The sequence below is a fragment of the Mustela nigripes genome, chromosome 7 (assembly GCF_022355385.1).
Source record: "Mustela nigripes isolate SB6536 chromosome 7, MUSNIG.SB6536, whole genome shotgun sequence".
NCBI classification, from domain to species: Eukaryota; Metazoa; Chordata; class Mammalia; order Carnivora; family Mustelidae; genus Mustela; species Mustela nigripes.
Genome location: NC_081563.1, coordinates 14,239,489 through 14,253,275, shown reverse-complemented (window position 1 = coordinate 14,253,275; position 13,787 = coordinate 14,239,489). Strand labels below are relative to the sequence as shown.

The following is a 13,787-nucleotide window of genomic DNA, read 5'->3' as shown; positions in this document are numbered from 1 at the left end:
TTGCGCTGAATTAATGCCCTGTCTGCATTCGAGCTCAGATTCTTGGAGAAGGGCCTCCAAGAAGGAGCATTTTCATGCGAAGTGTGAGCAGGCTCTGTGTCAGCTGTCAGCACCAGCGAAGGAGAAGGACCAGGGGTGTTCTGTGGGCAGCTGGTGACAATGGGATGTCACAGAGAGTTACCAGGGGAAGAAAAGCGTCAGCACTGACAGTGCCGTGCTGGGGTGCAGGGGGAACCCAGAGCCCTCCCCGGTACCCCGGGGTGCTTAGGAAAGCCACATTTCAGACCCCTGTGCGGGAATGCCTGGCCGGGCCTGCTGACGCTGGGCTTGCAGCAGGAGATCAAAGCCTCGGGGCGCCGCAGCTGGGGTGGTAGCTGGCCACTGTGTTCTGGTCCCGAGGCCGTGCCGTAAAGCATCTCTGACAGGGAGGCATGTCCAGCAGGTCGGCGATACGGAAGGCACGCACACAGCCATATTTCAGCCTGGGCACCAGGGCTTGGACGTGAGCACAGGCGTGTCTGGGGCTGAAGTTTCCCTGAGGCTGATTTGTGACCGTCTGAATTTACGGCCTTGGAGGACACCAGATCGACCAACTAGACCCATATGTGTTCAGTCCCCAGGCCTGCGTTTCAGAGAGCACAAGGGGAAGGGTGGAAGGCTGGAGCGGGAGAGATTGTATTACGTTCCTGGGAATAGGTGGTGAGACAGGTCCCGTCAAGTGATGGGTTTTTAGAGGCATTTTTAGGACACCTCATCGTCATCTTGTTTCTCACCTGAGATTGTCTGCAGAGCTTGGAGCCGAAGGGCCTCGTAGAAATTATTCAGGGTCACAAGCATTCCACAGGAGTTCGAAGGGAGACCGATGCTTCAGAGTCCCCTCTTTGACCCAGCAGCCCCAAGACCACTTTCCTTCATGAAAACAACTCTGCTTTAAAGGGACCGAGACTCAGTTTCCCTTGTGAGTGGAGAGTGGGCCGTCTCTGCTTCTGGACAAGCCTTGGCGCACTCATCAGGAGGAGGACATGGGCCCGATTTGTGCACCGGTGGGGGAAGGGCAGTGTCCTGTCTGTCTGAAGTCCGGGAGATGACCTTCACTGAGCCCCTCTAGCTCTGAGATCCAAGGATCAGTCAGTTAACCATCATCCCTGGGGTTCTGTGCTAGGCCTAATTCTAGAAGGTTATGAGTTACCATTCTTTTTCCCAACAAAGACAGAATCTAAAATGTTTCCCCTCAGGGACTGGTGACATAGACTTGTTCAGACAAAGGCCAGGCCTGACACCAGCTCCTGTCCTGAGAGAAGAATTGCAGCATCTCAGAGGGGAGCGCACGAGGACACAGCAGGGGACAAAAGGAGAAAGGGGCAGAAAAGGGATCTGTTAGTGGGTCACAAGTGCCAAGCTTGCTTTCTCGTCTCCCACCCCAGAAACAGAAGGCATAGATGGTCTTGGGCATCTCATGTTCTTCCTTGATCACCCCTTGTTCAGGAGGCCTGCGTACATGGAATGTGGCCTGCCAGCCTGTGATGGTCAGGGTGTGTGTGTGTGTGTGTACCTGCACACACACCCCAGGCATAGCGACTCGCTGGTGACAAGGTGACACAAAGGAAGAGGCATGATGAGGTCAGAAAGGGTGCCTGATGGGAGTCAGAAGACAGGTATGGACTGAATGTTTGTGGCCTACCCTCCAAATTCTTATGTTGAAACCCTTCTCCCTCAGTGTGATGGATTAGGACGTGGGGCCCTTGGGGAGTAATTAGGATTCGATGAGGTCATGGGGGTGGGGCCCCCCATGCATGGATTAGTGCCCTCACCGAGTCCCAGGAGGGCTTTCTCCTTCCTGCTTGCTGCCACGTGAAGATGTGAGGAGGCGGCCGTCTGCCACACGGGAGAGACTGTCCTCAGAACTCACACGCTGCCGTTCCGATCTCAGGTTTCTGTGTATACGCCACCTAGTTTGTGGGTCACAGCGGCCGAACAAACTAAGACAAGGGCTACGATTTAAGCAACAGCTCTGCCTTGTCCTAGCAGGGTGGCATTGGCCGACCCACTCCCCCTCTCGGCGTGTAAGTTCATTTTGGAACTTACATTCTGAAACATGTGTTCTGGAAAAATGCATAACAACACCTGCTCTGCTTCCCTCCTTCGCTGGGTGGTAGGAGAACTAAAGGATGGGATCTATATGGAACTGCTCCACAGAATCTCAGTTTTCTGAGAGATTCAGAGTAAAGGATCTCTGTGCTTGTTTTTAAAACAAAACACTGCCATGGGGCTGCCTCTTCTTTTTGCTTGCTAAGGTTGAGAATGTTTCTATACACACGATTCCAAAATACTGTCAGCTTTCCATTTGTGTTTTGATTTTCTACCTGCCCTAAAGTTGCTCAACAATGAAACCAGATTCCTCTTTGTGTGGATTCCTTCATTTCTTCTCTGCCCGCCTTGCTCTTTTGTGACCCAGGAAAATGAGCCAGCATGGAGAGAGCCAGGGGCTCGTCCAGAAATGCTCATGTTGGGGAAAGATCCTGACTCTGGGATAAGTGAAGTGTGGATTGCTGGCCGATTTCTTAAGATAATATTTATGGCAGGAAAAATCATGTTCAGTTAAAAAAATTGGCAGCAATTCTCTCAGGGAGAGAATTATCTTTTGTATAGCAAAATACCTTGATGACTTTTTTGAGTACAAAAGGTGAGCTCGCCCCAGGACATGGCTTACGTGCCTTAGATCGGAGGTGGTTTTCAACCCTGCTTGTACATTAGGGGATTTGGAAAACTATTTGTGCATGTCCTCAGCTCTAAGGCCTCTGATGTAATTGGCCTGGGGTGGGATCTGGGCATTACTATTTTTAAACACCCTCCCCCCCCTTCTAAGAGATTCCAATGTATAGCCTGGGTTGATTCCCCTGCACCAGATCCAGACAAGGGGGGCCGGGAGAAGAGTGACAGAATTGGGGGGATGGTAGCTTGATGGGAGATGAGAGAGGAGAAGAGAAGTCCACTTGGGGTGGTGGTAGGGTGGGGCTCTCTGTGCAGAGAGGACCAGCAAGGTATTTCCAGTGCCCAGAGGAGCCAGGGACAGTTAACAAAGGAATCCCTGGCATTCAGTTTTTAGGTCACTTGCTTCCCTATCTGTAGTACACATAACACTACCCTAACAACACTGCCCTATATCTTCAAGTCCTCAGTGAAAGTCTCCCTGCCCAGTCCAGAGTCCGTAGCACTGTGGGGGAAGTGCCAGAACTTGGGCTGGCCCCAGTGATGAACAAAAAAAAAAGTCCAGCACCTGCAGGAAACAAAAATTGGAGAAGGGATTGGAAATCCAGCAAGAGTGGGAAATTGGAGCTAGGCCGGAATGAGGACAAAACAGCCCCCTCCGAATCCTCTGGGGTATTGGGAAGGATGCTTGGTTTCCTACTGTTTGTGGGCTAGGGATTCAAGGCAATTTTATTGAAATCTCAGTGGATCGTGCCTCAGCTGCTGGAGGACATGAAGACTTTACGAACAGCTGACACTCGAGCCAAAGAATAATAAATAATTCACCACCTTCCACTCTTTCCACCGCACACACTCCACGTGTGGAATATTTTACAATGATCACAGTTCATTTGCATTCATCTCTCTTTGAGCTTTCCAACAGGCCTGAGAGATGGGGAAGGAAGGAATTTGTCACATGCGATCGTGAGAAAATGGGGTTCTCAGCGGCTGGAGCTCGCATCCAGCAGGTTCCAGGAGCGGCGGAGCTTGAAGCCTCACGGTCTCTGAAGCCTCGCTCCTGGCTCTAACTCAGCGCTCAGCCCTGCATTTCTGCTTGAGTTTGGGTCTCCAGCAGCTTTGGCCCTGCGGGAAGAAACTCCTTGTGCCGTCACACTCTTGTTTTTAGACAACATGAGCTCTAGACCTAAAACTTGCTTTCATCTCTTCGCTCTCTGCCATCTCTTCTCTCCTCTCCTTTTCTCTCTCCCCATTCCTCATCGGCTCATCCCCAAACACCCCCTGTTTCCTTAGCATTTACGGGTGCACGCTCTCATTCGAGAGACCTCCCCTAGATAACTGCGGTCATACGCGGATTCTACCGAAGTTTTTGAGCCCTTTCTTGTTCTTTGGGCTTCTGTGTTTCTTTATCTGATTCCAGGATGAGTCAGATGTGCTTACCAGCACGGATTGCGGCATCCCCGGGTTTCTAACCGGGAAACGGTGGAGCTGGGAGGAACTTCCTGGCTTTGCTCTCGGACCTCCGCAAGCTGTTGATGTAACGCTCATTCTCGGCAGCTAGAGAGGACTAAACATATTAACTGGCTTTAGCTGACCTTTGCTCTAGATTTAGAAGAGAGGAACGGTGACCTGTTTCTCCCACGTGGAAGCAAACAGCAGAGCGTATTTTATGCCCAGGTGTTTGCCATATAGCTTGATACAAAACCATGTCCTGGAAAACTATAAGCCAATCTAATTTATAGAAATAAACTGAGTGAGAATCATTATTTTTTATTGGTACCACTTAATGTGAAGAAAATGCACATTTTCCAAAAATATGGAAAAAACGTTCCATTTGCCTTATTGGGTCCAAATGTTAGGTTTAAATTATTTTACTATGCAAACTTTCTTTCATATCTTGGCAGTAGTGATTTCCATTTTTATTCCTTTGGTATCCATAATCTTATGAGAATCAAAAACATATGCTTTGAGATCACTGGACAGCTCCTCCTCCCACATTTTAAAAATGCACAAGGAAGGTTATTGCTCTGGTAGCAAAAATAACAGGAACGCTATGGGAGAAAATGATGAGGACAACGAGGCTGAATGGGAAGGAGGTTCAAAAGGTGCATTCTGGTTTTCATGCTTTTGATTTGCAAGTCATTAAGCTGGAAGAGCCCCTACCTCCTGCTGACTGCCACTAGGAATGTGATTTTTTCTTCTCTAATAGAGGATTGCTTATTCAGTGCTCCAGGTTTGCAGTATTGGAGGAGAAGAGGGGATCTGGCTTTTCCAGTGCTTCTTGAGATGGGGTGCTTGTCGCCCCCCGGGGAGTCGGCCCAGAGTGGCTGGACTTCTGGCCTCCCTTTGTCTTTGCAGGGGGAGGGTGTGTTTGGCAGGGAGGCAAAAGCATCTTAAAAGTTTCGGTCTCAGGAATTTCAGGCTGACAGAGAAGTCAGGGGAGAGGGGAGTGCTTTGTGTGCACTCCTGAACAAAAAGATTATTAGGATAAAACAATAGAGGAGAGTCAGATAGTGAAATGTGATGAAAGGCTCTTTGGCGGCTGACACTGAGAGCGATGGGCATCTCCGGGGACCGCTGGTGGAGGTGCTTCGAGGCCAAGGGCAAGAGAAATCCCTACCACAAGAAGCACAAGTATGGGCTGGGACGCCCCGCTGCCGATGCTAAGCTTGGCGTACTCACAGTCCATGCTCGGGGAAGCAGTTAAGAAAGTACCAGGCCTTGAGGCTGGACATGGGGAACGTCTCCTGGGATTCCAAGTGTCCTACGCACAAAACAAGGATTGTTGACCTCTGCAGTGCATCCAGCAATGAGCTGGTCGGCCCCAACGCCCTGGTTCAGAACTGGATTGTGCTTATTGACAGCGCCCTGTACCCACAGTGGAGCGAGCCCCGTGACACCGCAAGAAGGGGGCCAAGCTGACTCCCGAGGAGGAAGAGATTTTAAACACAAAACGATCAAAGAAAATTCAGAAGAAATATGATGAAAGGAAAAAAGAATGCCAAAATCAGCAGTCTTCTGGAGGCGCGGTTCCAGCACGGCAAGCTTCTGGCATGCCTGGCTTCCAGGCCAGGCCAGTGTGGCCAAGCAGATGGCTACGTGCTAGAGGGCAAGGAGCTAGAGTTCCATCCGAGGAAAATCAAAGTCCGGAAAGGCCAATAAATCTTCCTCTCTTCCATCTTTGGTCATGTAAAGAAGGTGTTTATTGTTAAAAAATAAAATGTGCTGAAAGGAAGGTGGGAAGGGTGTCAGAGGAGAGTGGAAGAGCCATGAGGGGCTCAGCGTCCCTCAGGTGGGAAGGGTGTCAGAGGAGAGTGGAAGAGCCATGAGGGGCTCAGCGTCCCTCGGGGTAAGAGGTCAAGGGCCTTGGTGGCCTTGCCCCATGAACCGGGTCATCGCCCAGACCTGGCGTGCTAGGCGGTGCTCACTGGCTGCTCAGTCAGCCAGGACTCATGTTCCCAGAAATCCGCCATGTAGTGACATGACTCTCTGCCTCCTCCTCTGTATTTGCCATGTTTGTCCTCCCTGGGACTCCGGCCTCGCTCAGTACACACAGCTGTATACTCCAAGTTTTGTCTGTCCCCGAATCCATGATTAGTGAGCACATGTTTTAATTCACAGATCGTTCTCACATTTCTGTAGCTCACTTGCTACTTTTTATCCTCAATGACATTCAAAAAACTCACCCTTTCAAAATTGATACAAGCGTCTTATTCTCTCTGAAACCCTACCTGATGTCCCAAAGCCGATCTATTTTGTTTCTCTTTTGAGGCCCCCTGTACCTGGGGAGGGGGCCCAATAGCCCAATAATTATTGCTCTCATTCTTCTGTGTCATGCTTTTCTTTCTACAGGTCTGGGAATTCTACATGCAAACTCCTTGAGGGCAGGAACTGCCTTTAATTACCCTGCCTTTCCACACATTTCAGCACATAATGGGGGCTGAGGAAATGTTTTTGAATGGATGACTGAATGAATGGCGTTCATTCCTCTAAGCCCTGATTAGTTGCAAGGATGAGTAAAAAATGTACTTCATTCACAAATGGACAAATGTAATTACAGTGGAAGTACTATACTTTTTTTTTCATATTATACTATTAATTAGTTTTGGCATTCTGAGAGTGACGGGGAGTGCTTACAACCGTATGGCTAATCACCAAGTGGAGTCATGCAAACCCCTTTCCATGAGAACTCCCTGACCCGCGTTCCACACTTCCCTTGACTTTCTGACTTTGACTGTGGGTGTTAATCAGGTATTTGAATGATCGTGGCATGATCATTAGATCATTTATCTCTGGAAATCGATACTGACTCTGCCGAACAAGACTTTAAAAAATGCTGAGGGGAGGCGCCCTTAGCCTTGGGATACAGTGGGGAAGGCATTTAATGATCATAATACAGGAAGCAGGCTTGTGGCCACCTGTGCAGACCCGATGGAAGAAAGGGTCCCACCAGGAATGCATTTCACTGCATCAGGACTTCAGTCTCTGAGGACACCCCCCCTTGCATCTCCCAATAACTCAGTCTCCAAAGGCAAGTCAGATTGTCTCTCATTCTTGGGTGGCTTCTTCTCCAGGGCCAAGTCCTGCTTTTAACCTTATGAGGCTTAAAGGTAAAGTGGACTTGTGCTCAGTAGACATGAGAGGAACATGTTAGTAATCAGCCAGACTGGAAAATTGTTAAGTGCAGAGAGCTGGGAACTGAGGGAATTCCGTGTTGTTCTGGCCCCACCCACTTCCCTGTCACTAGCCCCACCCACTCCCTATTATTAGCCTCAGGCGAGTTACTTAACTTCCCGGAGCCTCACTCCTTTTGCCACATGGGAATCAAAATAGCATTTTTGCTCATCTTCCAGAATTGTTATGGAGATTGAATGAAACAAAGACTGGGCACTTACGATAAGTAAAATACCAGTCTGTTTGGCTTCTTGTTGTATCCCTAGGGCCTCACCGGGATCCTGGGACATAGAAGGAGCTGATCCTTGGAGAAGCTGATGGCCCCTTGAGGGACAGAAGAGCATCAGAGTGTGTATCACTCCAGTCGGTCTGGTTCAAATCCTAGCTCCACCTCTTTCGAGCTATGTAGACCTTGAGCAAGTCACTTAAATTGTTTGTGACTCAGTTACCCTTCCTGAGGACACTAATAACTTCTGCCTCACAGGATGGTTTGAGATTGAAAGGAGGTCATGTTTTTACAGCTCTTGGGGGCAGTTCCTGAAACATATAACCTTTAATAAACACGAGCTACTTTATCCCACCTGCTAAAGGCCACTGTTTACTCATAGACGTAGAATAATATTTCTGTGTAAGATGTTTTGGTAGCTTTTATTGAAGCTGTTTGGGTATCTTTGGTAGTAAATGGGCTTATGTGACTTTGTCAGTGGTTGTCCCAACACCCACTACTGGTCCCTCTTGCAGACGTCTTGCTCTCTTTCTTACCTAAGAAATCAAGAGATACACCTTGAAGTTAATTCTTGCTTTCCCTTTGAGTCTTCTAAAGTTACATCCTTCTCTTTTTATAAACTTTTAAATTTTGGAATAATTTTACATTTCCAGGAAAGTTGCCAGCATAGGGTAGAACATTCTTGTATAGCCTTCACCGTGTCTCCTCTAATATGAGCATCTCATATAACCATGGGACTCTTGTCAAAACTAAGAAATTAACATTATACATCATGTTAGATAAACTGCAGGCTTGTTTTCTGGATCACCAGTTTTCCCACTCATGTCCTTTTTCTCTTCCAGGGTTGGACACAGTTGTCCTGTGTTGGGACTGTTTCTCAGTCTTCCTTTGTTTCTTGTGACCTTGACGATTTTGAGGAGTACTGGTCAAACACTTTGTAGACTGTTCCTCACCTTAGATTAACCCACTGTTTCCCCCAGGATTAGATTGGGACTACAGGTTTTGGGAGAAACACCACAGCAATGAAATATCGAACCTACACTTTAATGAGAAATCTCTGTCTTCGCTGGCTGTCCCCTCTCCTTAATTTCTTTTCTTCTCTTTGTAATTATCACCCTCCCTCCGCCCCCCAAAATGGACTTGTGGTCTGAGGAAACCAAAGGGCAAGAACCAAGTTGGGCTTTGGAGGGCAGTTAGAATTTGGAAGTGATAAGGCATTTTGCTTGCCTGAGTCGCCATCATGCTGGACAGGCTACAGCCCTCCCCGGGGATATAACCTCCCTTACTCTGGCCCACTCCCCCATTTTGTGGGAATTTGGGAGAGGTTTTGTATTGACACATGACACACATTGAGTTTTATCTTCATTTCAAGATGCAGGTGCTAGCATTTCAGGGAATCCGTGCAGGTGTCCTGCTCCTCAGAATGCCCACGCCTTCCCCGTGCACGCTCAGACTGTGTCCTCTATAACCCAGCTCTGGTGCCACCCCTGCCTCTCCAAAGCCAGGCTGGAGTTCAGGATGGGAAGCCAGGTAGATGTACAGACACAGTGGAAGACACATGTGGTGAGAGATTCTAGAAGATGGCTCAGCACCCGGGCTAACGGTCAGGACTCAGGTTTGGTGCCCACACTTCATTTCTGGTCTTCGGTGCCAGAAGAATTAGGCTGGTGCTCGATGAACCTCAACCCCACTCTCAGGTCATGTATCATACATCACTGCTGTCCTTCCTGGCCCTATTAGATGCTCTAAGGTCAAGAAGGAAGAAAAGAGGGAGAGGACTTGACTGCCCATAAATCTTTGAAATGCAGGAGCTTTCAGGTTGGCATTTCCATATTTAAAATTTAGGACAGCAAGAGGATTTGGTTTCTAGTCCCAGATCTTCCTCTCCTGGAACCTGCATTTACCCAGGGCTGCAGAGGGAGGGGGGATGGGGCTACACCTGCAGTCCCCAAATGACTGGGGACAGCAAGGTCGACAAGGGTGCTACCCTGGGCTCTACCATAGCTGCAATCTCACAGTGTCTTCTCCCAGCATGCCCCTCCCCCCTCCCATTGCCCCTGCTAGAGCTCACATGTTCCGAGCCCAGGATTGTGGAAACCCCAGCTTGGTTGCAGCCAGTGGCCCCTCTCTTCCTAGGGCTCACACCTGTATCCATGATCCATGATGTCCGAGCATCAGTATATGAGACAGACAGCATCTAAGTCTTTCATTCTCAGACCCTCTCCCAAGAGCAGGTCCTTGGTGTAAGCGGCAAGAAAAAAAAAGGAAGGGAAAATCTGAGAGCCAAAAGTTACCAAGCCTCCAAAGAACTACCATTGCCACAAAATAGAAACCCTTCGGAGCTCAGGCTTTGGCAGGTTCCTGTCCCTTCCATCCCAGTTCTAGGCTTCTGTGAGCTGTTTTCCCACCCCGGGGCTGCTTCCTAACTGGGAAGGAGAGGCCTTTGAAATAGATGATTCCCGAATACACTGTATAAGAACTGATGAATCATTCAATCTTAATACAAAATGCTTTTTGAGGAAGACAGTATTCATAAAATAATTTAAGCCTCGTCCTTAAAACTCTAAATAGAAATACTGCAGCTAATGGTTATTAATCTTCTGAAATCACATCTCTTAATTTTGAGGGTAGTTGAAACACGGCCGGGGGGAGACCCACAGAGTTGGCAAAGTTCAAACTGAATATTTAATTTTCACACAATTTAGGCCAAAGCGCTGTGCAATTTGTAGGCTTGTGAAGGTTAAAATTCGTCAGACCACATGTTTTCTTGAGTTGCAAAATCATGACTGGGGGCTTAACGCAGGACGTCTTCAGGAGCAAGTATTTGTTGGGGGAAAAGCCTTGTTTTAAACATAAGAAAGAAAGTGAAACTGATATTCTTCATGCTTTTCTTTGAGCTTCAGCCTGGTCTGGCTTTCATTTAAACCAAATATTACTGCCGCTTTGCCTCTACTGTGGCAGGACAAATCAGAAAGGGCCCAAGAAGAATCCATAACTGCAAGCATTCGGAGCTGCTTGATGTGGATTCAGGCAGAACGTACTGGAGAACATCCCCAAATTATGTGTTCCGTGTTCAAAGAAACCACAGTTTCTGTTGCTCCCCCCAGCCCCGTTTCACCAAAGGCAGCATACTATGGGAGGAGAATGGATTTGGGGGTGGGGTCAGTGTCTGAGGTTCAAGTCTGGGCTCCTTTGCTTGCTAACTGTGAGATCCTGGATAAGTTTCTTGCTTTCTAAGTCTCCGTTTCCTTGTTTGAAAATGGCCAATTATTCCCACCTTTCAAAGTCATCGTGAGTAGTGATGACAGTTTCCACCAGGAAGCCTCCAGTACAGCGCTGGAAGGCATGTCTTAGGCGTCCATTTGATTTCTGCACTGTAGAAGGATGCTTTTTCATTGTTCGTGCGTTGTTTGGGCTATGACGAAACAGAAGAATCTTCTAGAGTTTGTCATGGAGAATGAGCCCTTGTCCATTTCACTGGCTTAGTCCCACCAGTGATGACTGAAGGGCGCTGAGAAATTTTATGGACAGGTTGCCTTTCATCCTACCGCTCAGAATGCAGGGAGCGGGGACTGACTCGGGTTGCAGCCTGGTCTGATGCCCTGCAGGACAGGTTGTAGGGAGCACAGTACTCTGGGTCCACTCAGAGGGTTTCATCCTCTTATGCTGCACTTGCCCCTCTAAATGCCTGGTGGGATCTCTGCCTTCTGTGGTTCTGAGGCTTGATGCTCTACATCAAGCCTTGGGACTGGCTCCAGAAGTGGGACTCCATGATCGGGTTTCCACTTAACTTACACTGCCCGCTACTGACCAGCAGCTCTCTGGCCTCACTGAGATGCCCAGTCCACTGGCCCTGATATGTTCTCACTCATCCCGCCTTCCTCATGGCCCCAGGCGCCTCCCGACCAAGCTCTGGTTTCTTGATCAGCACCATATCCACGCCCTTGCCACGTTCTTACGTCCGTCGCCCCTTTTCCTCCATACCATGCCCTTTAGATCTAGTTGAATCTACTTAGGTTTTCATTGACTCATACCTGAGGTTCTGGATTCTGTTGGGGAAAAAAGATCCCACCCTAACTCTGCTGCTGGGACTCTCCTTAAATCAGTGACTACAGATCTCAAATTTCATACCTTAACACTCACCTCCAAAAGTCTTCAAAAGAGCCTTACTTCACTCTGATGAACTTGTCTCATGTTGCTCCTGTATGAAGCCCAACCCTTCTCCTGCGCTCAGGGGAAGCCACTGTACAACTGGGTAAATGACATGTTGTCTTCAGGAATGGAGGGATTAAAATAGAGTCTCACTCTGCACTTCAGCCCAAATTGAAGTAGCTCTGGTCCTCACCCTCTTTCCAAAGTTTGCCAACCAGCAATCACATCATGTTGATTTTTCTCAGCAATAACATGCGGTGACATCTGCCACCACATTCCCTTCTCTTTCCACACTGCCACTTCTCTTCCCTCCTTGTGTGTCGCCTTCAGAACCACTGGAGAAGGCTCATGGCTGCCTGCACTGTTGGTGACCGTTGTGAGGACACCAGTGTCTATTTCAGAGATGACCTTGCTGTAGTCTCTTAGAGCCATCATCTCTGGGGTTTAGAGCACTTCTGTTCCTAACAGCAGTGGGAAGGACCTCCTCTGTGTCTCTGAAATCTGGTGATAGAAGTTGTTGTCCATTCTGCCTATTTCTGGGTCCCTCCTATTACTAAATACAGTGTCCTCCCCCTTAAAGCTCTAGGAGCTTTCATGCCTCCTTCCCGAAAAGTGCAAGCCTGGGATTAATTAGTTTTTTGTACTGTTTTGTGAAAACAGAAAATCAGAGGGCACTTTGCCAGATATAATATCCACTCCCCCCAGTGATGGACGATGAAAGTCTGGTGACCTGGTGAAATGTAGATTGTTCCTCTGAGTCTCATCGTTTTGAGGGCGTTGCACATTAGAAGCACAGCCCCTGATACTCCCAGTGAGAGGACTGAGGCTCAGTTCCTCATTCATTAAAAGGTTGGGCTAGAGGATTTTTAAGGGTAATTCTAGCTCTGCAATTTTAATTTTAATAAACATCTTGAATGATACCATGCATAACAATACTTTTACAACTGTTTTAGGTCCCTGAATAGAAAATTCTAGGGAAGTATGCCCTGAGGTCCCCGAATTTGAGTCTTCAGTGGCCCATCAATTTCCTGATACAAAAGCCAACTTATTAATAATCATAATGTCTGGGGCACCTGGGTGGCTCAGTCAGTTAAGTGCCTGTCTTTGGCTCAGGTCATGAGCCCAGGGTCCTGGGACTGAGCCCCGTGTTGGGCTCCCTGCTGAGTGGGGACTCTGTTTCTCTCTCTCCATCTGTCTCTCCCCCTGCTTGTGCTCTCTCTCTCTCAAATAAATAAATAAAACCATTACAAAACATAATCATAATGTCTATGTCGTGGTGGGTCACAGCTGGTTAAGTTACAACGGGAGTCAGGAAGCAACACTTTCCACACCTGTCAGTGGGGAGTAGAACTCAAGGCTAGGATGGTAGGGGAGGGTGGTCCCTACCATGAATAATGATCAAAAAGCAAACGTAGGTGCTGAGACTAATTTGGACACCAAGCACGTGACCTTGGGGGTATCTCTTTAAGCCTTGGTTTCCTCTTTTATGAAACAGGAATAGAAATAATTCTTTCTCTGGTTGTTTGGAGGATTGAATAAGTATGTGAAGTTCTTAGCATCTGAAAATCACACAATATGCAATCAGCAGTAATACTTACCATAATTAGTGTCAAGTATTGAGATGAGAGTTCCTTTTTTTAAAAAAAAATTTTATTTATTTATTGCGAGAGCGAGAGCGAGTGTGAGAGTGAGCCAGCATGAGCCAGGGAAGGGGCGGGGGGTGGGGAGGGAGAGAGAGAATCTCGATGAGACTCTGTTGAGCAGAGCCGGACTCAGGGCTCCATCCCTGAGATCAGGACCTGAGGCAAAATGAAGAGTCAGGTGCTCAACCAACTGAGCCACCCAGACACCCCGAGAGGAGGGTTCCTGAAAGGCTGGGGATAGACTCTGGGAGCAAGGCCTTGGCTGGTGCTCCTGAGGAGAAGGCAAACACGTGGCTACTTCTGTTGCTAGGCTCTGCTCCAGTGGTCAACTTCACATCCTCATCGCCTGGACCCTCAAAGCTTCTGTGGCTTGAACACAACCTTCT

At 48.2% G+C, this 13,787-nt stretch overlaps 1 pseudogene; it reads left to right on the top strand.

Annotated features, from left to right (window-relative positions):
* Positions 1–5,263: 5,263 nt before the first annotated feature.
* On the top strand, positions 5,264–5,868 carry LOC132022227 (small ribosomal subunit protein eS8-like; annotated as a pseudogene).
* Positions 5,869–13,787: the final 7,919 nt, after the last annotated feature.